Raw genomic sequence first — 26,111 nt, 5'->3', positions numbered from 1 at the left:
AAGAGTAGGATAGAGAGGGGGTATAGATATGGTAGGGTGGAGGGGGAGGGTAGAGGGGGCAGTTTCCGATGGTAGATTGATGCTGTATGTAGTGCAGCAACTAGCAGGTATTTTAAAACTTCCTTTGCCAGTCGGAATCTATTCTACAACTTAATTAAGAAGTCTCCTTAATGAACGAGTCTCCTTAATGAACGAGTAGCTTTAATGAACGAGTCGCCTTAATGAATGTCTGTTAAGAAAACGACCTGACACTCTCTCTACCTTCCTCATCCTCCCCTCCCCACAGCAGACATTTGGCTCAACATTAGAACACAATAACAAACAAGTGGCATAAGCCCATCCATGTTATTACCTGAGGGATTTGTTCATCCACGAGTACCCACACGTCTAGGGGGGTGGCGGTGTTTTTTTTTTTGGGGGGGGGGGGGGGGTGTATTAGTGGTGTTGGGGTGGGAGTGGGTGGGGGGGGGCGGCCCAGGGAAACATATACAAGGGCCTCTGGCCACATATGTTGTATTTTGTAACATTAGAGACATTTGTTACCTTGTACCAAACTGTTGTAACATTAGATCCGTAGGTTAGCTTTTTTAATCTTGCAGGGACCACCCCTCGTCCCCCCCCCCCCCCCCGACCAAAAGTTTGAAATATTCGCACCAGCTGCGCGTCTGTTTGGACGATTGATTATTCACGGAGCTGTTCCGCACGGCTGAGGGTGAACCAGCTGTCAGCCGTGTGGAGCAGACGTGTGGCAGACGAGAGGATAAGGTGAGTCTGTTGTCACCTGCCGGCCTGCGAACGTCTGCTGTTGAAAGTTTCAGTCACTGTAACCGTTCGGGGCAGGGGGGGGGGGGTCAGGTCAAACAAACCAGTCACGTGCCCCCACCCCTACGTGTAATGAACTCACAGAAACTCAGTATGAGAGAGGTCAGGATCGACAGTTAATTTACATACGTGTGTGTCAGTGTGTGCGTGATAGACCGCTCGTCAAAAGACCAAGAAGAATATGTTTTATGTGGTCAGTGTCTATGTGTGTTGGGGGTGAGGTGGGGGGGGGGGTGGGGTGGCCAAAGAAATCTGGTTAGTTTGGCAGGTTAAATGATGTGTGGATATGCGACATTTTATATAGACATGATCTGTGTGTGTGTGGGTGGGGGGGGGGGTGCGGTACATATAAAGTCAGACGTAGTTATCCAGTTGACGTCGAGATGTGTCTAAAATGTGAGCTAACACACGAGTCAATGTTTGCCTGACTAACAACACCCGAGAAATCCAATCGGCTGACTGCATTTGTTTTAAAACTAAATTTTCAGCTTTCATTTGAGAGTAGACTCAACATTGTTTTCCCGGGGGGAGGGGCTTAAGAATACATTGAACGACTTTAACCGTGTTTTGAGATGTCTGTTATTGGCCTTTAGTGACAGTCGCCCGACCCCCCCCCCCCACCCCCGTCACACACATGGACAAAATATTTCAACTGTAGTTCCAAAAGACTTGTCTGGTCTGTAGTGTGACGTAGATCTGAAGTTCCAAAAGACTTTTCTGTTGTGCAGTGTGACGCAGCTTGTGGCAGAAGATAGCAGCAGACGTACAAGTGTCCACAGAAACCTCAGCCTCCCGCCACCCACCGGCATCACGTGCACATATGTAGGGGTTGTTCATTTATTTCTAGGTGAGTACTTAACGAGGTCTGGCAGAGAAGCTGGTTTTATATCCTGGTGCTCGGGGAGGGGTTCAATTACGTCGATTGTAGGAAAAAAAGTCACAGGAAAAAAAAACACAGGAAAAAAAGTCACAGGAAAAAAAATCACAAATATATATTTGCATGATATTTGTTAATACTTTTATGCATTAAATATTTAGAGAGTGCAAATTAACTTAGGATTAATTAAGTGTAATGTAATGTGTGTAGGCTGTATATGCATAGTAATTTTTATAATTAATCTAAAAATACTTAGTATGAAGTATGTAGATTGTAATTATGTTAAACTTAAGATTAGTAGCATTTAATAGAATGCTCCAAAGTCCACGGTTTTCATCGTGTTTTTTTTAAAATACTAACATTAAATTACCGAGAAATAGTAAGTTCTTCTGACTTGCTGCCCTCAACTCATGGCAACAATATGTTTAGTTCAACCACCTTTACTGCCCACATTTATCACGCTCATTACATAACAAAACTTAGGATCAAAACAGAAAGCCGACAAGGTTCAAAGGCGGTCATTGACGCATAACGTCAACAACACAAAATATGTTCGGACAATGCCTACTGAGGAGAGGCCGACCAGAGAATAGCCTACGGCCAAATTTGCCTAAATTTCTTTTGTAATTAACTTTTCTACCTTGTATTTAACTAAATACGTAACAAAAGTTGAGATTGTTGTGTAAATTATCTAAGAGTATTTTTACTTACAATTGTTATAAACCATAATGCTTTTAACGTCTATAAATAATTTATGCCATCAAAAAATACAACCCACAACAATAAACATACAAAATTTTACAATTCTTAACAAATAAATCAAAATATTTCTAAAAAGATTTTTGTGACTTTTTTCTGTGACTTTATTTCTGTGACTTTTTTTCCGATAAAATTTTTCCACTGTGACTTTTTTTCTGTGACTTTTTTTCCTAGCAAAAACTGTGACTTTTTTTCTGTGTTTTTTTTCCTGTGACTTTTTTTCCGTTTACCATTACGTCATGCTGACTTAGACTTGACTGCAGGTTGATGGAAGGGAGGTAGGGGGGTTACAGATTTAGACTTGACTGCATGCTGTGTTAGATGAACGGCTAAACCAACGGCTAAACCAACGGCTAAACCAACGGCTAAGTCAACTTTGAGTCAAACACTTATGAATCACACACTATGATTCACCGGGTTGTCTTGTTGGATTGTTCTGTAACGAGCAGGGTTGGGTTGTCTAGCTGCGGGTTCTCTAGTGAGGGTTGTTTAGTCGGGTTGGACTATGGCCTTGAGTGACAGTTTCAGCACAATTCTCAAACGATATTTTTATGGGGGACCAGGCACTATTTGGATATTCATTTCACAAAACACTTTTTGGACATTTCATCGAATCAAAGAATATTTGGTCATTTCATAGTGGACATTTCATTGACCCGGATATTGTTTAGACATTTCATTGACCCAGATATTGTTTGGACATTTCATTGACCCAGATATTGTTTGGACATTTCGTTGACCTGGATATTGTTTGGACATTTCGTTGACAGGATATTGTTTGGACATTTCATTGACCAGGATATTGTTTGGACAAGCCTCAGCCAACAGGTGTCTTGCGTCCATCAAGTTCAATGAATGATTGGCTCTGTTCGATACAGTAATCAATCACATGGGCAGTCTGCCGCAGTGATCGGTCTAAAAATAGCTTTGGTTTGATTGCCTGCTCACTGGGCAGTGAATTATGTAGACATAGGGGTTAGGTGGGATCAGTGGGAAACTGTGGGGGTCTTGGGGTCAGTAGGGGTCTGTGGGGGTTAGGTGGGATCATTGGGAAACTGTGGGGGTCTTTGGGTCAGTAGGGGTCTGTGGGGGTTAGGTGGGATCATTGGGAAACTGTGGGGGTCTTTGGGTCAGTAGGGGTCTGTGGGGGTTAGGTGGGATCAGTGGGAAACTGTGGGGGTCTTGGGGTCAGTAGGGGTCTGTGGGGGTTAGGTGGGATCAGTGGGAAACTGTGGGGGTCTTTGGGTCAGTAGGGGTCTGTGGGGGTTAGGTGGGATCAGTGGGAAACTGTGGGGGTCTTGGGGTCAGTAGGGGTCTGTGTGGGTTAGGTGGGATCAGTGGGAAACTGTGGGGGTCTTGGGGTCAGTAGGGGTCTGTGGGGGTTAGGTGGGATCATTGGGAAACTGTGGGGGTCTTTGGGTCAGTGGGGGTCTGTGGGGGACTGTAAGAGAACTGTTGAGGTCTTTATGGGTCTATATGGTTCTGTGGCAGATTGTGTGTGTGCGTGGGGGGGGGGGGGGGTTGTGGTATACATGAACAACTTAGAATAAATAAATGTTTTTAAACGAGTGTTCAGATAATGAGGGGAGCATTACGAGTTTATGTGTGTGTGTGTATGTTCGTGTTTGTGTGTATGCGTTCGTTTGTGTGTATGTGTGTTTTTGTGTTTGTGTCCATGACGTGCTGCTGATTGTGTATATAACAAAGCTTATCCTATTTCTAAAACATGATGGATCTATAGGCCGACAGTTTAAAACAATTCCCCTCTACCAACCAACGGTCAAGTCACTGACTACATGACCGTCACAACCCGGGCTATCACAACCCATGGCAACAAAAACCCGACACAACCTTTTACCAACCCGTGAATCACGCATTATTTCCACCCCACCACCACAGACAGTTTTACACCCCACCGCCCCCTGAAACAGTGTGTACTCACCAAGTCCACTTAAATTCTTTACGGAGTTTTTCCGTGTTTTTTTTTTACTCCAGACTAAGTGACAACAAGAGGACCCCCCTCCTTCGTCCTCTTCCCCCCCCCCCCCGGTCCTCTATTAGAGTGACTCTAACTGGCTGGCCCCTCCCCCCAAATCTGCCCCTCCCCGATCTGTCTGTCGCTTCCTGTTGACTATCTGGTGACAGCCTCGGAGTAGAGCGGGCAAACCAGCAATCTTCAGATCAGTTTTCATTCATGGTGACACGACCTACCATCATGGTGACACGGTCCTACCATCATGATGACACGGCCCTACCATCATGGTGACACGGTTCTACCAGCATGGTGACACGGCTCTACCATCATGGTGACACGGCCCTACCATCATGGTGACACGGTCCTACCATCATGGTGACACAGTCCTACCATCATGGTGACACGACTCTACCATCATGGTGACACGACCTACCATCATGGTGACACGGCCCTATGGTGACACGGCCCTATGGTGACACGGTCCTACCATCATGATGACACGGCTCTACCATCATGTTGACACAGCCCTACCATCATGGTGACACGGTCCTACCGTCATGGTGACACAGTCCTACCATCATGGTGACACGACTCTACCATCATGGTGACACCACCTACCATCATGGTGACACGGCCCTATGGTGACACGGCCCTATGGTGACACGGTCCTACCATCATGATTACACGGCTCTACCATCATGTTGACACAGCCCTACCATCACGGTGACATAGTGACACGGTCCTACCGTAATGGTGACACGCCCTACCATCATGGTGACACCACCTGTCAACTGCTGGCCTACCATCAGGGGAAGATAACCCTGACACTAAACCAGCCTACTCGAATCAACTCCCCTGGATATTTCAAGCTGATTGAAGAATTGCAAGTTGAGCGAGACGGACCGTTTGCTTGATTGATTCGAGTCATCCAGTCCGTCGTTAATGTAGTAGTAAACTTACGGTCGTCACGTGACTTTGAAAGGGTAGGAGGGGGAGGCAAGGTCAAGCACGTCTTGGTGTGAATGGGCAGTGCTGATTACAGCAGACACCAGCTTGTTGACGTCACTGTACTGTCATGATAATGGGGTCAAGGACGATTAGGTCTGATTAGCCAATAGTAAATACTTTTCTCGGATCTAAACTGGAATTAGGTCAAATCAAGAGCAAGCACTCTCTTCGGTTGATGTACTTCTGTCAGTTATCTCATTACTGCCCTTGTTCAATATACAAGTACACAATTTATGGCGCCACTTGTTTCTTACATTTGAGGGGGGGGGGAATGCTATGACATGAGAAAATACCTAGCAACTTTCTTTCTCCACAGGACTGCCCTAGTAGTCCTTATAGGACTATAATATTTTCCAAGCAGGACTGTATAGTAGTCCTAACAGGACTATAATATTTTCCTAGAGTTGGCATAGTTTTATGGCGACTATTTAGGAGAGAGGTCATCGCACTTTCCTGCCTGGGTTTACTGCCAGAGTTCCAGCCACGGAGGTGGACACACAGCTGGCGGGTACACGAGAAACGGCCACTCTGGGAATATGTACGTACCGTTTTTTTTCTTCTGTCCAGCTAGAGTGACCAGCACTTTAAGCCTGTCCCGACATCCCCCCCACTGCAGTACCCCCCCCCCCCCCTCACTGCGGTACCCAGCTGTCTGACTAGGGGGATCTGACTGGACACTGTCCAAGATTTCACAAGGCCGCCTTAAGCCGGTCTGGGAGATGTAATTAGGTTACATGGCCGCAACCATGTTCTAATGAATTAACCGCCCACCCACGCTCGCTGGACACTTGGGGAGTGTCACCGAGGGAAATTGTGGGGGTGGGGGTGGACGGTCCTGTGTCACCATGGCTGTGGCTCTGGTCTTGACCTCTGGATGTGACCTCTAGAGATGACCTCTGGAGGTGATCTCTAGAGATGACCTCTGGATAGCTGCCAACACTAACCGTAGTTCACGAAATATTCACCTCGTGAGGCGCTACGGCTACATACAGCTGCAATAAATCACAAGCCAACATGATCTTTAAAAAACATTTATTGACACAAAATTCATTCAAGATTTTCGGAACTCTCGCCCAACGAAGATGGATATGTTGAAAAAGTCTGGCCACTTTTGGCAAAAATCTCCAAACCGTCTGCTAACTTTTCACTGGTCGACTGCTCTATGTATTGGCCTGGTTTTGAAAGGTGCGAGATGATGTAATTGTGGTACCACCATGAACTAGAACATTATGTAATTGTGGTACCATCATGAACTAAAACATTATGTAATTGTGGTACCACCAGAAACTAGAACATTATGTAATTGTGGTACCACCATAAACTAGAACATTATGTTATTGTGGTACCACCAGAAACTAGAGCATTGTGTAATTGTGGTACCACCATGAACTAGAACATTATGTAATTGTGGTATCACCAGAAACTAGAACATTATGTAATTGTGGTACCTCCAGAAACTAGAACAAACAAAAGACAGCCACAAGACTGTGGCAGGTGCGCTTTCCGTCCCAGGTAACAAACCGCTGTATCTGTCTTTGTTACACTAACCCCCCTTACATTTATGTTCACATAATTCCCATTGATATATTACATTTATGTTCACATACATTTACCACTGATGTATTGCATTTATGTTCACGTAGTTCAGAAAATAATTCCTCCTGATGAATTACATTTATGTTCACATAATTCCCCCTGATGAATTACATTTATGTTCACATAATTCCCCCTGATGTATTACATTTATGTTCACATAATTCCCCCTGATGTATCACTTTTAGGTTCACAAGAAATGTAACCAGCCCGCCAAAGACGTGTACTATAACTCAGCAGACCGCGATGCGCATGTCCGAACGTTTAAAACTTCCGACAAAAACAAATCCCCTGACGTGTACCCAACGCGTCCGGTTTCTCTTTGTAGTCCAGCGGGAATTCCCGTTGTTGGAGATGCGAAACTTGTGACAGCAAGCAGGATAGATAGTTGTGACAGCAAGCAGGATAGTTGTGACAGTAAGCAGGATAGATAGTTGTGACAGCAAGTAGGATAGATAGTTGTGACAGCAAGTAGGATAGATAGTTGTGACAGCAAGTAGGATAGATAGTTGTGACAGCAAGTAGGATAGATAGTTGTGACAGTAAGCAGGATAGATAGTTGTGACAGCAAGCAGGATAGATAGTTGTGACAGCAAGCAGGATAGTTGTGACAGCAAGCAGGATAGTTGTGACAGCAAGCAGGATAGTTGTGACAGTAAGCAGGATAGATAGTTGTGACAGTAAGCAGGATAGTTGTGACAGCAAGCAGGATAGATAGTTGTGGTTAAGTTTTTTGTGCTGATTAAATTGTATGTGCCATGTTAACTTTTGCGTAACGGTTAACTTTTGTGTATGGTTTAACTTTTGTGTGTGGGTTAATTTGTGTGTGTGTGTGAACTTTTGTGTGTGTGTGAACTTTTGTGTATTGGTTAACTTTTGTGTGTGGGTTAACTTTTGTGTGTGGGTTAACTTTTGTGTGTGTAGGTTAACTTTTGTTAACGCTGCCCACGTGACCATCAAGAAAATATTTGTCTCATTAAGGAGACCAAAACTCTGGCACACCATTTGATTTGTGTGTGGGGGGGGGGGGGGAAAGGGAGGAGGGATGGAGGGGATGGGGCTGATTGATTGGTGGACTAGCCAGGCTAAAAATTGTCATCCTCCCCCCCCCCTCCCCCCACACAGTGGATGTCAACAGCAAGCACTAAGGATGCCGGGTAATCACGTCCGCCATCTAATATCTGGAACAAATTCCATCCCAGCAGCTCACAGTTTCATGTTTGAGTTTTGGCAGAGAAGGGGGGGGGGATTTTCTAGACAAATACGGTGGGGGGGGGGGCACTTTCCTAGACAAATACAGGGGGGGAGAGGCATAACTGCTCGTCTCCATTAGAGCTGTCGTCTGTACAAGTTGATGCCAGCCCCACCTGACTTTTGATGACACGAGAACAGCTTTATTTCTCCTCGTCTTCAGCTACAAGTATGTCCACCCCTATCCGTCCCACCCAGCCGTCCCCCCCCCCCCACCCACCCCAGAGAGATATACTTCACTCAAAGCTGTTTTAAAACCAATTCAAAGCACTTTGGCAACGGCGTCGTAGCTGTTTCACAACACAGTGGAGGTAATCTAACAAGCTCATCAAGGCAGTTTAACTTAGGTTAGTGAAAACAATCAAGAACTTCCCGATACGCTGGACGGTAGGTCTGACTCCGTTGCTAATGTGATTGGAAAAGACTTCAGATTAAAACAATCAAGAACTTCCCGACATGTTAGACTTTGTGACCAACACATGGGGCGACTGCTGTAAGTTGGATGATCTTTGGTGTGTAGGATGGCGTGCTGACTCGCCTTAAAGACGTGCGGATCGTGCAGGGACTGACCTAATGACAGCATCCACACGACCGGTCAGTGGCGTCTAGTCCGAGGTATAAAACATGGACTGGTCGCCTAGTCCGAGGTATAAAATATGGACTGGACAAAATGACCACCCTGTCCACTTTCTGTAAGATAACCCACGTGACAGTAAAATGACAGGCCAGCGATCACGTGATGCCCGGCTAGGACAGCAATCAACGAGGTGAAGGCGAGCGCCAGAAAATGATAGAGAATTACGTGTCGTCTTGGTGCTGGACTGCCTCGCTGACCTCCCTGAACCCCCCCCCTCCCGCCCTCACAATTTACCAGATAGCCGCTATTCTATGCTGGGGCTGGGGTGTGTGTGTGTGTGTGTGTGTGTGTGTGTGTGTGTGTGTTAAAAGTGGATGTAGTGTGTTGTGTGGGGATGAGGTGGACGCTTGAGTATTTATTCACCACTGGCGATGTTGTAGCTGATTAGAACTCAGTTGCTGTGTAACGTGTTCGATAGTATGGACGTCTTACGGGGAAACTAATTATACCGGTCATTTTATGCCGGCAGATACGTACTGCAAACCGTGTAGCCGGCAGATGAGTACGGCTAACCGTGTAGCCGGCAGATTAGTACGGCTAACCATGTAGCCGGCAGATGAGTACGGCTAACCGTAAAAACGGCAGATGAGTACGGCTAACCGTAAAAACGCCAGATGAGTACGGCTAACCATGTAACCGGCAGATGAGTACGGCTAACCATGTAGCCGGCAGATTAGTACGGCTAACCATGTAACCGGCAGATGAGTACGGCTAACTATGTAGCCGGCAGATGAGTACGGCTAACCATGTAGCCGGCAGATTAGTACGGCTAACTATGTAGCCGGCAGATTAGTACGGCTAACCATGTAGCCGGCAGATGAGTACGGCTAACCATGTAGCCGGCAGATGAGTACGGCTAACCATGTAGCCGGCAGATCAGTACGGCTAACCATGTAGCCGGCAGATGAGTACGGCTAACCATGTAGCCGGCAGATGAGTACGGCTAACCATGTAGCCGGCAGATGAGTACGGCTAACCATGTAGCCGGCAGATGAGTACGGCTAACCGTGTAGCCGGCAGATGAGTACGGCTAAGAAGGTGACCAGACAGATGGGACATTGACCGATAGATCAATGGATCACAAGCACATGAGATATGTTCTCTGACCATGGGGGGTTGGTATGCGATAACTGTTGGTTTTTTTTTGGGGGAGGGGTTGGGGGAGATAATGTGGCATGATCCCCACAGACGAATGTAAAATGATCAAATTGTGGAGGGTTGGGTTGGTTAGAATTCACGACATGAGTTACTGTGTCGTGTCGTGTAGTGTTGTTGTAGTGTTGTGTTGTCGTGTTGTGTTTGTGTGTTATGTTTGTTGCATGTATTGTTGTGTTGTCGTGTTGTTGTGTTGTTGTGTTGTGTTTGTGTGTTATGTTTGTTGTTGTATTGTTGAGCTACTGTGTTGTCTTATCCTGTGTGGCTATGTTGCATAGGATTGTGTTGTGTGGGTTTGAGCTACTGTGTTGTGTTATGTTGTATTGCTGTGTTAGTGTGGTTGTGTGATGTTGAATCAAACCACCGACCACCAAATTAATTTATTCTCAGCTAGTTTGTCAACCACTTAAGAAATCGATGCCGTCAAAATGAGGTACGTAGTTTTGGGACCGTCCAACAGTACTTAGTATCGTAGCTCATTTGTCAGCCTTCTAGGGATCGATACTTAAAGAATAGAATGTGCGGCCATTCAAGGCATCGATGCTTAGTATCGCGCTGAATTTGTGGGTCAACGGGTCAAGTAGTATGTCAAACGGCCCCGAATATACCGGAAATATTCACAAAGAAAAGTTGTTGGACTTAAGGTCAAGGTCGGGCACTCGATGATTTGACGAGTTATTTAGAGCATCCAGTCCAATCAAAAACTGCATTGAAGATTTTTTTCGTTCGTGCCGGCCGTTCAAACGATTTGTTGTTTTTTATGGTTTATGGTTTATGGGTGGCTCCATGGTTTATGGTTGCTCCATGGTTTATGGGCTGCTTTAAGGTTTATGGGGATGTTTTATCAAACAAAGTGCAACCCCATCATTCAAAACTCCCCGACTCATCTCATTTAAACGGCCGAAATTGATCGCAAAAATAATTATCTTAAAAAAATATTCAGTGTTGATATTTTACCATCACGCAACAACAAAAATATTCAGTGTTGATATTTTATCAACACACAACACAACAACAAAAACATTCAGTGTTTATATTTTATCATCCCACACCACACACCAACAAAAACGACAGGAATCCCACCAGTTTTCCTTGTGATTTGCATGTTTCAAATATTTAATTTTTGGCCGGACGCTTTCATCCTGCCAGATTTCTTTCACGTTAAAGTTTTTTATCCCGTATGCGCTTTGGATGTCAGTTTTACGCTTTTTTTTTCAATGGCGGCTTTTTCGCGGTAAAAACGTCAGCTAATGACGTAAATTTTCATGCCGGTTTCATCTAATGAGGTTATTTTGTATTTTGTCGGGGAAATAAAGAGTCGTTACCGGGAGAAGAGGACATGAATAAGCCAGATATTTCTGCATAAACAAACACCGGGCTATAAATAAATCATCTGCCATCTAATTCTATTTTTAGACACATCAATTACAGCTGTTTATATCTTAGCAAGTCAATTCAAAGTTGATTTATTGCAGAACTTGATAAAGTTGTTACAAAACTTGACACACAGAACTTGACAAACAAAACTTGACAAACAGAACGTGACAAACTGGACTTGACACAAAACTTGATAAAGTTGTTACAAAACTTGACACACAGAACTTGACAAACAAAACTTGACAAACAGAACGTGACAAACAGTACTTGACACAAAACTTGATAAAGTTGTTACAGATCTTGACACTGGGGCGTGGGGTGGGATAATGCAGTCGTGACTAGGCCTGGGTGGGGCTCGAACCAGGGCTTGTCGCACCCGTTGTATCTGAATTAACAGGACGGATTAATATCTTTAATGGAACGTCGGACTGACTTTGCACACAGAAATTTACAATAAAACTTGACACAGTGTCACACCCCACACTTGACAAGTCTCGCAAGGATCACCTTGAATAAAAACATATCCAACACAAAAATCTGACTTTCGCCAACGTCCACATTTGTTAAGCGCGAGTAAGTCCAGACAAAAAAATCTGGGATTTAAAGTCAAGGTCGGCACGTGACATCTGTACACATTGCGTACAATCTAAACCGTGTGTACACAGGACGCTTATAAAAAAACGACGAATATCTGAATCAGGAAATCGATTCAGCTTAAATCATCCTTTGGTATTCACCGTTTCATCTACGCCGCCTGAGTGTTAGAACACAAGACCATCTCTAGCAGACGAGACTTTAAGGCGATTATCAAACCCAGCGATGCCAAAAATTCATTTTTTCTCTGTATACATTTTTAGCTGAAGCCATTTTTTCCCTTCGCCTAGAATTACGTCAGTAATCGGGCACAATGAAAGGGGAGTTAAGTCCCGGAGTTCGATTACAAACAGGGGGGGGGGGGGGGGGGGACTGACTGGGGCGCGTGAAAGGGGGGGGGGGGGAGAACTGACTAGGCCGCGTGAAATATGAGGCTTCCATTAGGCGGAGACAGGAGCCTCAGAAAGGGACGTAATGTCTGCATACTCTCTAATTAATATCTTTTGTTACCCCAACTCGCATTAGCCGAGGATTTTTTCCCATCCGCCCCCCCCCCCTCCCTTTCGACAAATAGCAAGCGTGGACAAGGAATATGACATAAAACATGGCGGACACGAGATAAAAGATGGCGGCCGAGATTAGAGGAATCTCTAAAATCAACATTTAATCATCGTTAAAGCAAACTCGGCGAGAATCCCCTGGGACCCGGGCTGGGATAATCTGGGTGGGGCCCGAACCCCGGCATGTCGCACCCGGTACATCCGGCTTAAAGGACGGATTAACGTCTTTAACGTCGGCCTCAGCCGTGAGGTAAGAAATTATGGAGATGAAAGTAAACAAGATCACGTGATTAGATGTGCACGCGCGTGGTGGACCAATCAGACTGATAGGATCTGTAGGTGGACCTAACTATTGGACCTCACTAGGTGACCTCACTAGGTGACCTCACTAGATGGACCTCACTAGGTGGACCTCACTAGGTGGACCTATTTAGGTGGACCTAACTATTGGACCTCACTAGGTGACCTCACTAGGTGACCTCACTAGATGGACCTCACTAGGTGGACCTCACTAGGTGGACCTATTTAGGTGGACCTAACTATTGGACCTCACCTTTTCATTAGAATTTCAGCCGAACCTACGTCATCTGTAAATGTCAGGTGTATAAAAAACCAAGTCAGCTGTCACAAAGTCAGTCCTGTCACATCAAAGTTGGATGGAGTGTCAAATCAAAGTCGGAGTGTCACAATAGGCCCCACCCACTAGGAAGCATTGAATGTCTTTAGACCCCAGTAGGGTGTTCTCTTCGTGACTATCCGGTCCGGTTTAACGGAAGTGGGCAGTGTTCTTAAAACAAATCTTGCTATAGAGTACTATAGAGACATCGCAAGAGATGTACTAGACCGAGAGAAGAATTGTTTGGCTCAGGCACATTTGTATGGGCACAAATGTTCTGTCTGGGCACATTTGTATGGGCACAACACATACTTGTGCCTGTATCTGTAGACCCTGAATTCCCCCCCCCCCCCTTGTGTTTCCTATTTAAAAACTGATGGACCCGCTACAAGAAATATAAACACACTTTGATGTCTAACTGGGAGAAGTTTTAATTAACTCGCCTAATTGGGAAGTGGTAATCAAAGAAAGCCTAGGCTTTACATTTTGTCGACAACACGTGAATAAAATTATCACCGCTCAACTTGTAAATACATTTTCTTGTAGCTAGAACTTTTAACTTCAACCACCTGCACCATAGTTACTGCTTTCTATCATCATAGGGACCTAGATCTATCACTACATAAAACTATAACTAGCTAAAGCTATCACTACCTAAAGCTATCACTAGATACACCTAATACCACCTAAAACTTTCACTACCTGTACCTACCACTACCTATAACCATCACTACCTGTATCTATCACTAACTAAATCTATCCCTACCTGTACGTATCACCACCTAAAACGATCACTACCGAAAACAACAGCAGTAACAGTTTTGCTCAAGACACTTTCTAAAGAAAACAATGGAAGTATTTCAGCTGTCAGTCTAGACGTGTCACTGACGTCACTGATGATGACATTGTTGGCAGGTAATAATTCTCTAACGACTTACCGGCTCTCAGGAAATCCTCGTTATCTCCAGCATGGGATTAAAATTCCATATCCGGAAGTCTGTCGACTGGAGTCGGGTGCTCAGTGCTGGGGTAGTCGGAGCCGTTTGGCGGTGATACTTGTAGGAGCCGTGTGGCTATACCAGGAGCCGTATGCCGTGCTACCAGGAGCCGTATGCCGTGCTACCAGGAGCCGTGTTACCAGGAGCCGTATGACGTGCTACCAGGAGCCGTATGACGTGCTACCAGGAGCCGTGCCACCAGAGCCGTATGACGAGCTAGACTAGACTGACGCCGCTCACGTGCATCAGGCACTGAGGCGGGGAGAACACGGCGAGCCGCGCCAGGAGGGTGAGCGGCGCTTGGGGGGGGGGGGGGGGAGGAGCTGTTGTTTCTTTAAGGTACCGCTGGTGGAGTGACTGGGTGGGGTGGGTACGGGCACGGTGGGGCGGGTGGTCACAACAGAATGGAACACAAGAAAGAGAATATGACTACAACCAACCCATACAGGTTAGTGCAACCAATAGACATCACAGCAGCCTTGTGATAGTATCACTAATCACGTGACCTGGTCAACACTAGCATGATGTGATATTTCCTTAAGCCAAGTGATCAGTAGTTAACCTGTGTAAAACATTTGTTTGTACGGTGTCTGTAGCCGATGTAGCACATCTGTAAGTAATGCAAGTGGACCAGGATCAAATCTCACTGGGACTGTGCTGGCTAGTGAACTAGACAATTACTTCATACATTTCTAATCAATAAAAGAAGACATTAAATACAACTTGACTTTTCAATTCTACAACATGTGGTTTACTTGCAGAGTTTCTTTCAGGCATCTCATAAGAAAGGTGGGGGGGGGGGGGTGTCCGCTATCCTGAATACCCCCCGGATGAAATGGTAAAATGTGTAGTTTATAAAGAGAATGTATTATGTATGTGTGATGTGTCCTGTATGTGTCTATGTGTGAGGTGTCATGTATGAGTAAAGTGTCCTGTATGTGTCTATAGGTGGGGTGTCCTGTATGTGTCTATAGGTGGGGTGTCCTGTATGTGTCTATAGGTGGGGTGTCCTGTATGTGTCTATAGGTGGGGTGTCCTGTATGTGTCTATAGGTGGGGTGTCCTGTATGTGTCTATAGGTGGGGTGTCCTGTATGTGTCTATAGGTGGGGTGTCCTGTATGTGTCTATAGGTGGGGTGTCCTGTATGTGTCTATAGGTGGGGTGTCCTGTATGTGTCTATAGGTGGGGTGTCCTGTATGTGTCTATAGGTGGGGTGTCCTGTATGTGTCTATAGGTGGGGTGTCCTGTATGTGTCTATAGGTGGGGTGTTCTGTAAGTGTCTATAGGTGGGGTGTCCTGTATGTGTCTATAGGTGGGGTGTCCTGTATGTGTCTATAGGTGGGGTGTTCTGTAAGTGTCTATAGGTGGGGTGTTCTGTAAGTGTCTATAGGTGGGGTGTTCTGTAAGTGTCTATAGGTGGGGTGTCCTGTATGTGTCTATAGGTGGGGTGTTCTGTAAGTGTCTATAGGTGGGGTGTTCTGTATGTGTCTATAGGTGGGGTGTTCTGTATGTGTCTATAGGTGGGGTGTCCTGTATGTGTCTATAGGTGGGGTGTTCTGTAAGTGTCTATAGGTGGGGTGTTCTGTAAGTGTCTATAGGTGGGGTGTTCTGTATGTGTCTATAGGTGGGGTGTTCTGTATGTGTCTATAGGTGGGGTGTCCTGTATGTGTCTATAGGTGGGGTGTCCTGTATGTGTCTATAGGTGGGGTGTCCTGTATGTGTCTATAGGTGGGGTGTCCTGTATGTGTCTATAGGTGGGGTGTTCTGTATGTGTCTATAGGTGGGGTGTCCTGTATGTGTCTATAGGTGGGGTGTGCTGTATGTGTCTATAGGTGGGGTGTCCTGTATGTGTCTATAGGTGGGGTGTCCTGTATGTGTCTATAGGTGGGGTGTCCTGTATGTGTCTATAGGTGGGGTGTCCTGTATGTGTCTATAGGTGGGGTGTCCTGTATGTGTCTATAGGTGGGGTGTTCTGTATGTGTCTATAGGTGGGGTGTCCTGTATGTGTCTATAGGTGGGGTGTCCTGTATGTGTCTATAGGTGGGGTGTCCTGTATGTGTCTATAGGTGGGGTGTCCTGTATGTGTCTATAGGTGGGGTGTTCTGTATGTGTCTATAGGTGGGGTGTCCTGTATGTGTCTATAGGTGGGGTGTCCTGTATGTGTCTATAGGTGGGGTGTCCTGTATGTGTCTATAGGTGGGGTGTCCTGTATGTGTCTATAGGTGGGGTGTCCTGTATGTGTCTATAGGTGGGGTGTCCTGTATGTGTCTATAGGTGGGGTGTCCTGTATGTGTCTATAGGTGGGGTGTCCTGTATGTGTCTATAGGTGGGGTGTCCTGTATGTGTCTATAGGTGGGGTGTCCTGTATGTGTCTATAGGTGGGGTGTTCTGTATGTGTCTATAGGTGGGGTGTCCTGTATGTGTCTATAGGTGGGGTGTCCTGTATGTGTCTATAGGTGGGGTGTCCTGTATGTGTCTATAGGTGGGGTGTCCTGTATGTGTCTATAGGTGGGGTGTCCTGTATGTGTCTATAGGTGGGGTGTCCTGTATGTGTCTATAGGTGGGGTGTCCTGTATGTGTCTATAGGTGGGGTGTCCTGTATGTGTCTATAGGTGGGGTGTCCTGTATGTGTCTATAGGTGGGGTGTCCTGTATGTGTCTATAGGTGGGGTGTCCTGTATGTGTCTATAGGTGGGGTGTCCTGTATGTGTCTATAGGTGGGGTGTCCTGTATGTGTCTATAGGTGGGGTGTCCTGTATGTGTCTATAGGTGGGGTGTCCTGTATGTGTCTATAGGTGGGGTGTCCTGTATGTGTCTATAGGTGGGGTGTTCTGTATGTGTCTATAGGTGGGGTGTCCTGTATGTGTCTATAGGTGGGGTGTCCTGTATGTGTCTATAGGTGGGGTGTCCTGTATGTGTCTATAGGTGGGGTGTCCTGTATGTGTCTATAGGTGGGGTGTCCTGTATGTGTCTATAGGTGGGGTGTCCTGTATGTGTCTATAGGTGGGGTGTTCTGTATGTGTCTATAGGTGGGGTGTCCTGTATGTGTCTATAGGTGGGGTGTCCTGTATGTGTCTATAGGTGGGGTGTCCTGTATGTGTCTATAGGTGGGGTGTCCTGTATGTGTCTATAGGTGGGGTGTCCTGTATGTGTCTATAGGTGGGGTGTCCTGTATGTGTCTATAGGTGGGGTGTCCTGTATGTGTCTATAGGTGGGGTGTCCTGTATGTGTCTATGTGTGAGGAGAAAACAATGACCGGGGCCCATATACAGCCCTCGCCCTGCCGGCAACCGGCAACCGGCAACCGGCAACGTCCTCTCGCGTTTATTTATCACTCACGGTGTCTGGCTAAAGAGATTTATCACAACCGGATTATTAGCCGGAATTCGGGAACTGTCGGCCGGCATTTTTACACGGAAACTTACGATGTCACGTGATTTCATTTCTTCACGAGATTTTAATAATCGTTCGTCTGCTAGAGGATGGGGTAGGGTAGGCGGGGGTAAGAGCTGAGGTAAGAGTTGGGTCGTGGTGGGGAGATGAGGGTGGTGGTGGTGGGGAGATGAGGGTAGTGGTGGTGGTGGGGAGATGAGTGTGGTGGTGGGGAGATGATGTTGGTGGTGGTGGTGTGGAGATGATGGTGGTGGTGGTGGGGAGATGAGGGTGGTGGTGATGGGGAGATGATGATGGTGGTGGTGGTGGGGAGATGATGGTGGTGGTGGTGGGGAGATGATGATGGTGGTGGTGGTGGGGAGATGAGGGTGGTGGTGGGGTGATGGTGGTGGTGGTGGGGAGATGATGGTGGTGGTGGTGGTGTGGAGATGATGGTGGTGGTGGTGGGGAGATGAGGGTGGTGGTGGTGGGGAGATGATGGTGGTGGTGATGATGGGGAGATGAGGGTGGTGGTGTGGAGATGATGGTGGTGGTGATGGGGAGATGATGGTGGTGGTGGGGAGATGATGGTGGTGGTGGGGAGATGATGTTGGTGGTGGGGAGATGTGTGTGGTGGTGGTGGGGAGATGTGTGTGGTGGTGGTGGGGAGATGTGTGTGGTGGTGGTGGGGAGATGTGTGTGGTGGTGGTGGGGAGATGTGTGTGGTGGTGGTGGGGAGATGAAGGTGGTGGTGGTGGTGGGGAGATGAGGTTGGTGGTGGGGAGATGAGGGTGGTGGTGGTGCGGAGACGATGGTGGTGGTGGTGGGGAGATGATGGTGGTGGTGCTGGTGCGGAGATGAGGGTGGTGGTTGAATGTGGCATAACGCAATGGTTAAGAGACAAAAGTCACACTTGACAATGACCTGCCAGTGGTCACTAAAGGTTCACCAAGATGCAGAGAACGGATGGGACTGACCGATCTCAAGAACCGGAAGTGTGTTATTATGTGCCCGTGTCAGTAGCAGGCACTTTGGTGGTTGGTTTTTTAAATTTATTTCGAAGCTAACACACATAAACAATAAGACGAGAAGACAGATAGGGGCCGATGTGCGTGAGACAGATATGTGCGTGAGACAGATATGTGCGTGAGACAGATATGTGCGTGAGACAGATATGTGCGTGAGACAGATTTGTGCGTGATAGATAGAGGTGACACTGGTGTGCACAGATTGATGTGTCGTTTTGTTTGTTGCTGACTTAAATCTTCAGCGACTTCGAACACACGCATCATGAACCACACGAAAACACAAAGAACTACCATCATAGAACATAGATCAAAGAGTTATCGCCACCCAACACAGAACATTAAAGTTCGGTTAGAGAACGCCATTGAACTATTGTAGAACTTAAACAACAAGGCTAGTGGCTAGATAGATAGTGGCTTAGGGGACATTTTTGCAAACAACTTTCAATAGTCAACTACCAGCAAATGATGAACAGACAACTACCAACAAATGATGAACAACTAGCATCACACAACTATCTGCAGACAACCTCCAAAACTATAACGAGAAAATGTCCACACACCGAAAATTCCAACAAACTACCAACAGCAGACCACTGACAGACACCCAGCAACAGACGTATACGACAACCAACAGAAAGATACAACACAGATAACCACCAACAAATAGATACAACACAGATAACCACCATCAAATAGATACAACACAGATAACCACCAACAAATAGATACAACACAGATAACCACCAACAGATAGATACAACACAGATAACCACCATCAAATAGATACAACACAGATAACCACCAACAAATAGATACAACACAGATAACCACCAACAGATAGATACAACACAGATAACCACCAACAAATAGATACAACACAGATAACCACCAACAAATAGATACAAAATAGAGACAACCACCAACAAATAGATACAACATAGACAACCACCAACAAATAGATACAACACAGAAAACCACCAACAAATAGATACAACACAGATAACCACCAACAAATAGATACAACATAGAGACAACCATCAACAAATAGATACAACATACAGTGACAACCACCAACAAATAGATACAACATAGAGACAACCACCAACAAATAGATACAACATAGAGATAACCACCAACAAATACAGTATAGAGACAACCTCCAACAAATAAATACAACAATCCAAGACCATTACTGTAACTGTCTTGAATAACGCCGACTTCGGTCAGCTGATGTAATTACGTCCCCTGCTCGCTAGACTTGGACGCTAATATTTTGGCTCAACATTTACAAGTTAATGTAATGGGGACAAATGGCTTGGATCAGCGTTGCCATATTGTCAAATTAGTTGTCAAATGACGGGCTTTTGGAAGGCGTTAAGACTATTTGGCTCTCGGCTTTAACAGTTATCGCTTGCTGTACAACCACATCCTATGATTTATGTATTGACCAGTTTTGTGGGGAGAATTATCCCACACAAGTAAGCAAGTATGATGAAAGCCAGTAGCTGGCACGGTAGAGACAAGTTTATCTAATAAATGTCTGCCAGTTTGTCAGTGCAGATTTGGGGAAATACTTACACTTAGCTCGTAGGCAATAAAGTTACTTAACCATATCATGGTGTACAATAGCGAAAGGTTTATTGTGAAGCTTCCACCACTCCACATCCCCCCACACAACCACACACTTTATCCCCCACCCCTCAGCACCCCTCAGTAAACATGACGATGTAGAAACAGATGTGAAGAGTTTTGTAAAGTTTCCCGCTGTAACCGGGGACTGGAGATTCTTTGCTTTAGTCGCCCTGCACGCGCGCGTGAGTACCCTCGCCAGCGCCTCGGTAATAGATGGAAGCCGTACACGGCCCGGACAAGTCTAGCCCCAGCAGTTGCACGTCATTTTCGCCAGGAAACCCAGAAATCTCGAGAACAAACGAGAATTTGATGGGGAATCCATATCATCATAGGGGAGAATCTCTGCTCTCAAGGCTGGCCATCTTTTGAGGGCCATTTTTACCAATCTTAATTTTTTGTCTTCCATAGACGGTCGAGGGGGCGCGGCGTGGGGCCGATGTAGGGGGGGGGGTCCACTTAAAAGGGTCGGTGAAGATGAGCACGGGTCCATTGTGCAAGAACCGAGGCGGGGGTGAGTGCCAGCTCCCCGGGGGTGGGAGGGAGGGGGCTTGCCTGGTGCCATGCGCTGAAGTGCTGTTCGCCAAAGTGTAATGGCGAACATAAAATGGCGCTTGGGGCCACATTCGGATCGATTGAAAAAAAATTAAAAAGAAATAAAATTGCGAATCCTTTTCTTTAGGAGGTAATCTTTCATTCGTTTATCAAACAAAATTCTCCCTTTGAAAATCCCGAGCTGTATGCGATACGCGCCTGTGAAAGCCCCTTTAAGGTAGCTTCACATCTAACTGATGCTTGGATGGGATAAAAAAAAAGTTGGAGCCATCAGACAAGTTCTCCATGTTCCAAGTCTCAGACACACAATGGCTCTAATCCCGATATCCCTTGCACGATCTCACTGGCTTAATCCTTAATCTCTGTAAGAAATTCTAGTCCACACGTCCAGGACTGGAGTTGTCTCTTATGTGGGGGAGTTATCTTCCCATGTTATCTGTAAGTATGGGAGTTATCTTCCCATGTTATCTGTAACTGGGGAGTTATCTTCCCATGTTCTCTTTAACTGGGGGAGTTATCTTCCCATGTTATCTGTAAGTGGGGGAGTTATCTTCCCATATTATCTGTAACTGGGGAGTTATCCTCATATGTTATCTGTTACTGAGGAGTTAGTTATCTTCACATACTATCAGGTGTCTAAGTAAGTGGGAGGGGTATCTTAGCAGCGTTTTATTCGCGTATGACAACCCTGTCCTGCCCCCCCCTCCCCGCACACAGTGTTACCCTGTCCTGACCCCCCCCCCCCCCCACACAGTGCTACCCTGTCCTGACCCACCCCCCATACAGTGCTACCCTGTCCTGCCCTCACCAACAGTGCAACCCTGTCCTGCCCTTCCCCCCCCCCCCCCCCCCCCCCCACAGACAGTGCTACCCTGTCCGCTCCCCCAACCAAAACCATCACCACCAGTGCTACCCTGTCCCCCATAAATCGCCTGGAACATCGTGCCCTAATTTCCATGTTGATATCTGTGGGAAGTCGTGGCTCTAATTGGGGTGGCGCCTTATGTGTCAGGGCAGACATTTCTTTATCTGGGCAGACATTTCTTGCACATTTACATCTGTGATTGATCACATGTCTGTCTGGTGTCTTGTCTGTCTGGTGTCTTGTCTGTCTGGTGGCTTGTCTGTTTGGTGTCTTGTCTGTGTAGTGTCTTGCCTGTAGCGCCTTGTCTGTCTGGTGTCTTGTCTGTGTAGTGTCTTGTCTGTCTGGTGTCTTGTCAGATGTCTGTCCGTATGTTTATCCAGGGTCCGACCACTTGTATGTGTCTATCTGTGACATTTACACACACAATGCCTCAACGTCCGAACAGCCACATGTTAATACACTGCTCCAGCAGCCCAACAAAGATAACATGCCTCGCCATCCGAACAACCTCGTGTACTATCACATAGACCAAATGTTTGTATGTCCTATCACATAGACCACATGTTTGTATGTCCTATCACACAGACCAAATGTTTGTATGTCCTATCACACAGACCAAATGTTTGTATGTCCTATCACAGAGACCACATGTTTGTATGTCCTATCAACCAGACCAAATGTTTGTATGTCCTATCACACAGACCAAATGTTTGTATGTCCTATCACATAGACTAAATGTTTGTATGTCCTATCACATAGACCAAATGTTTGTATGTCCTATCACATAGACCAAATGTTTGTATGTCCTATCACATAGACCAAATGTTTGTATGTCCTATCACACAGACCAAATGTTTGTATGTCCTATCACACAGACCAAATGTTTGTATGTCCTATCACAGAGACCAAATGTTTGTATGTCCTATCACACAGACCAAATGTTTGTATGTCCTATCACATAGACCAAATGTTTGTATGTCCTATCACAGAAACCAAATGTTTGTATGTCCTATCACATAGACCAAATGTTTGTATGTCCTATCACAGAGACCAAATGTTTGTATGTCCTATCACATAGACCAAATGTTTGTATGTCCTATCACAGAGACCAAATGTTTGTATGTCCTATCACAGAGACCAAATGTTTGTATGTCCTATCACACAGACCAAATGTTTGTATGTCCTATCACATAGACCAAATGTTTGTATGTCCTATCACAGAAACCAAATGTTTGTATGTCCTATCACATAGACCAAATGTTTGTATGTCCTATCACAGAGACCAAATGTTTGTATGTCCTATCACATAGACCAAATGTTTGTATGTCCTATCACAGAGACCAAATGTTTGTATGTCCTATCACATAGACCAAATGTTTGTATGTCCTATCACACAGACCAAATGTTTGTATGTCCTATCACATAGACCCAATGTTTGTATGTCCTAGACCAAATGTTTGTATGTCCTATCACATAGACCAAATGTTTGTATGTCCTATCACACAGACCAAATGTTTGTATGTCCTATCACATAGACCAAATGTTTGTATGTCCTATCACACAGACCCAATGTTTGTATGTCCTAGACCATATGTTTGTATGTCCTATCACATAGACCAAATGTTTGTATGTCCTATCACAGAAACCAAATGTTTGTATGTCCTATCACATAGACCAAATGTTTGTATGTCCTATCACAGAGACCAAATGTTTGTATGTCCTATCACATAGACCAAATGTTTGTATGTCCTATCACAGAGACCAAATGTTTGTATGTCCTATCAACCAGACCAAATGTTTGTATGTCCTATCACACAGACCAAATGTTTGTATGTCCTATCACATAGACCAAATGTTTGTATGTCCTATCACATAGACCAAATGTTTGTATGTCCTATCACATAGACCAAATGTTTGTATGTCCTATCACAGAGACCAAATGTTTGTATGTCCTATCAACCAGACCAAATGTTTGTATGTCCTATCACACAGACCAAATGTTTGTATGTCCTATCACATAGACCAAATGTTTGTATGTCCTATCACATAGACCAAATGTTTGTATGTCCTATCACATAGACCAAATGTTTGTATGTCCTATCACAGAGACCAAATGTTTGTATGTCCTATCAACCAGACCAAATGTTTGTATGTCCTATCACAGAGACCAAATGTTTGTATGTCCTATCACATAGACCAAATGTTTGTATGTCCTATCACACAGACCAAATGTTTGTATGTCCTATCACACAGACCAAATGTTTGTATGTCCTATCACACAGACCAAATGTTTGTATGTCCTATCACACAGACCAAATGTTTGTATGTCCTATCACACAGACCAAATGTTTGTATGTCCTATCACACAGACCAAATGTTTGTTATCTGCTTCCAGTGCTCACGTTTGTCACCGATCTGTGCACGTGCTTCTCTCGAGATTGAACTTTGACCCCCTCACTCAGGTACTAACTCATCTAGATCGTCTGCTGTCACCCCTCATTTACCGTCTGCTCCAACCCTCTCATCTGTTGCTACTTGTCTGAGCGGAGCCGATTTGCGTCCCTTTAACAGAGTTACACTAGTGCTTCAATTAGCAGTTACCGCCCTTTCATGCCGGCTTGATTGCACGGTGCTCCCAAGTTATCCGCCCATCTTCTAGACTCGGCTATTTCCTCGTCGGTCTCCTCGTTTGGTCCTCTGTTTCTTTGTCCGCCTCTTTATCAACGCCGGCTTTCCTTTTATTTTTTTAGATGTCTTTTTAATCTCATCAAGTGTATTCGCTGCTGTGGCCGGCATCCTCACGTTAAAAGGCCGGCTGCCGGCACTATCCGGCACTATCCTTCTGATGCTATTGAAAATATTCTCCAGTTAAAGAGGGAGTACCGGGCATGTCTGTGAGAGGAGGGAGAGGTAGATGAGGCACTGATGAGGGCCGCGTGAGGATCTTATTGATCTCTTCTGATTGATTCAATTTTTCCCTGAAAAAAAAATGGGCATGTTTTTAACAAAAGGGAAGAAACCCCGAAAATTGCGGGGATGGAACTGCAATCTAGCAGAAGACGCGGCCGAGAAAAGAAATTCTATTTTTATTCCACTGTAATTTGTAGCCGGATAAAAATATTCCCTTCATCAACGTGGATTTATTTTTTATGCCTACATTTGATCAAACCGGGTTGCCATACTTTTATAAAAATCCTTGCGATACTTGTTCATGTCATTAGTAAAAGACAATCGGATTTCTCCGTTTTTCAATCACATTTAGCAAGGGCGGATACTCCGAATATCCTTTCCAAAAAACCAATTCAATATGTGTTTGTCCATCGCATAATATAAAATCAAAGAAACGTGTTTTATAATTTTCTATGTTTACATTATCATATGCATCAGAGAAGAAGAGGAAGAGCAATGTGTTTTTAATATGATTGTATTCAATTTAGCCGATTTTATTGAATTGTGCCAGAACAATTGGCGAATCTTTGCCAAATTAAACTAGAACAAATGGAAGCAAGGTTTGGCCTGCTCACTCTACTGCCCCCCCCCCCCTCCCCCCCCCCCCCCCCCCCCCCACCGACCAATCTACCACACACTCAGGGATTTTAGAAAAGTAAAAGTGTTGTACGGGGATTTGACAAAGGACATGACCCTCGCCATCCCCACCCTCACCCCCTCACCCCCACCCCTGCTCGTGACCAACTGGACGTCTTGAAGACCTGACGTCAACAAATATTTTTGACCAACTCCCCCCCTCCAGCTCTGGTAATGAGTGAGCGGTCAGTGTCAAACCCACACCAAGGTCAGGGACTCTTCCTCCAGTACTTCCTGTCACGTGATTCCCGCCCCCGGGGGACGGGACATTTAGCCAAACGAAATGACCGCGCGTTTAGTGTTTGACTTCCACCTTCAGTAATACCACGCCACGTCTGTGTTAGTTGGGGTGGGGGGGGGGGGGGAGGATTTTCAACGGCACCAAATTTACCGAAGATTTCCGTAGGTCGGAATTTCATATTAGTATTAAACTGTTATACATTAGATTGGGTTAACGTTAACGACCAGAGGTTCAAGATCAGACTTAATTATGCGAACATAACGCTCTTAATTCTTGAAGATAAATCAAACAAGTGTAATCGATTATCCTTAAACATACCATACCCGTACCCTTTTTTTTAATAACGCTGAAACTTTGGGTGAATATATGGAGGCAAAAATGGTTGAATTTGTCAGACAAGCAATTTTAGAAGTCAGACAGACAGATGGCATAGTTCAGCTGTCTAGATTCCATACAGGAACTCAAAAACGTCTCGAAGACATTTGACAGGGAGAATTGCTACGACGTCAGATTTTTCAAATTTTTTGCGTCAGCAACACAATGGTGACGTCAAAAAAATGATTCCAAGATGGCCGCCCCCACTCAAAAGCAAGTTGTCACTAATGAGCGCTCACA

General features: G+C 45.4%; 1 protein-coding gene across 1 annotated transcript in view; it reads right to left on the bottom strand.

Annotated features, from left to right (window-relative positions):
• LOC131930713 (uncharacterized) overlaps window positions 1–14,363 on the bottom strand; it is a 54,619-nt gene extending 40,256 nt beyond the window's left edge. Inside the window, exon 1 of the mRNA XM_059287300.1 lies at window positions 14,163–14,363. The gene's annotated coding sequence lies outside the window, so the exon portion shown is untranslated. The remainder of the gene's footprint in view (window positions 1–14,162) is intronic.
• Between the last annotated feature and the right edge of the window lie 11,748 nt (window positions 14,364–26,111).

The sequence above is a fragment of the Physella acuta genome, unplaced genomic scaffold, assembly GCF_028476545.2.
Source record: "Physella acuta isolate Inbredline_101_S28 unplaced genomic scaffold, ASM2847654v3 ptg001828l, whole genome shotgun sequence".
Taxonomy (NCBI): Eukaryota; Metazoa; Mollusca; class Gastropoda; family Physidae; genus Physella; species Physella acuta.
The sequence above is the reverse complement of the archived record's forward strand: the minus strand, read 5'-3'. Positions and strand labels throughout refer to the sequence as shown.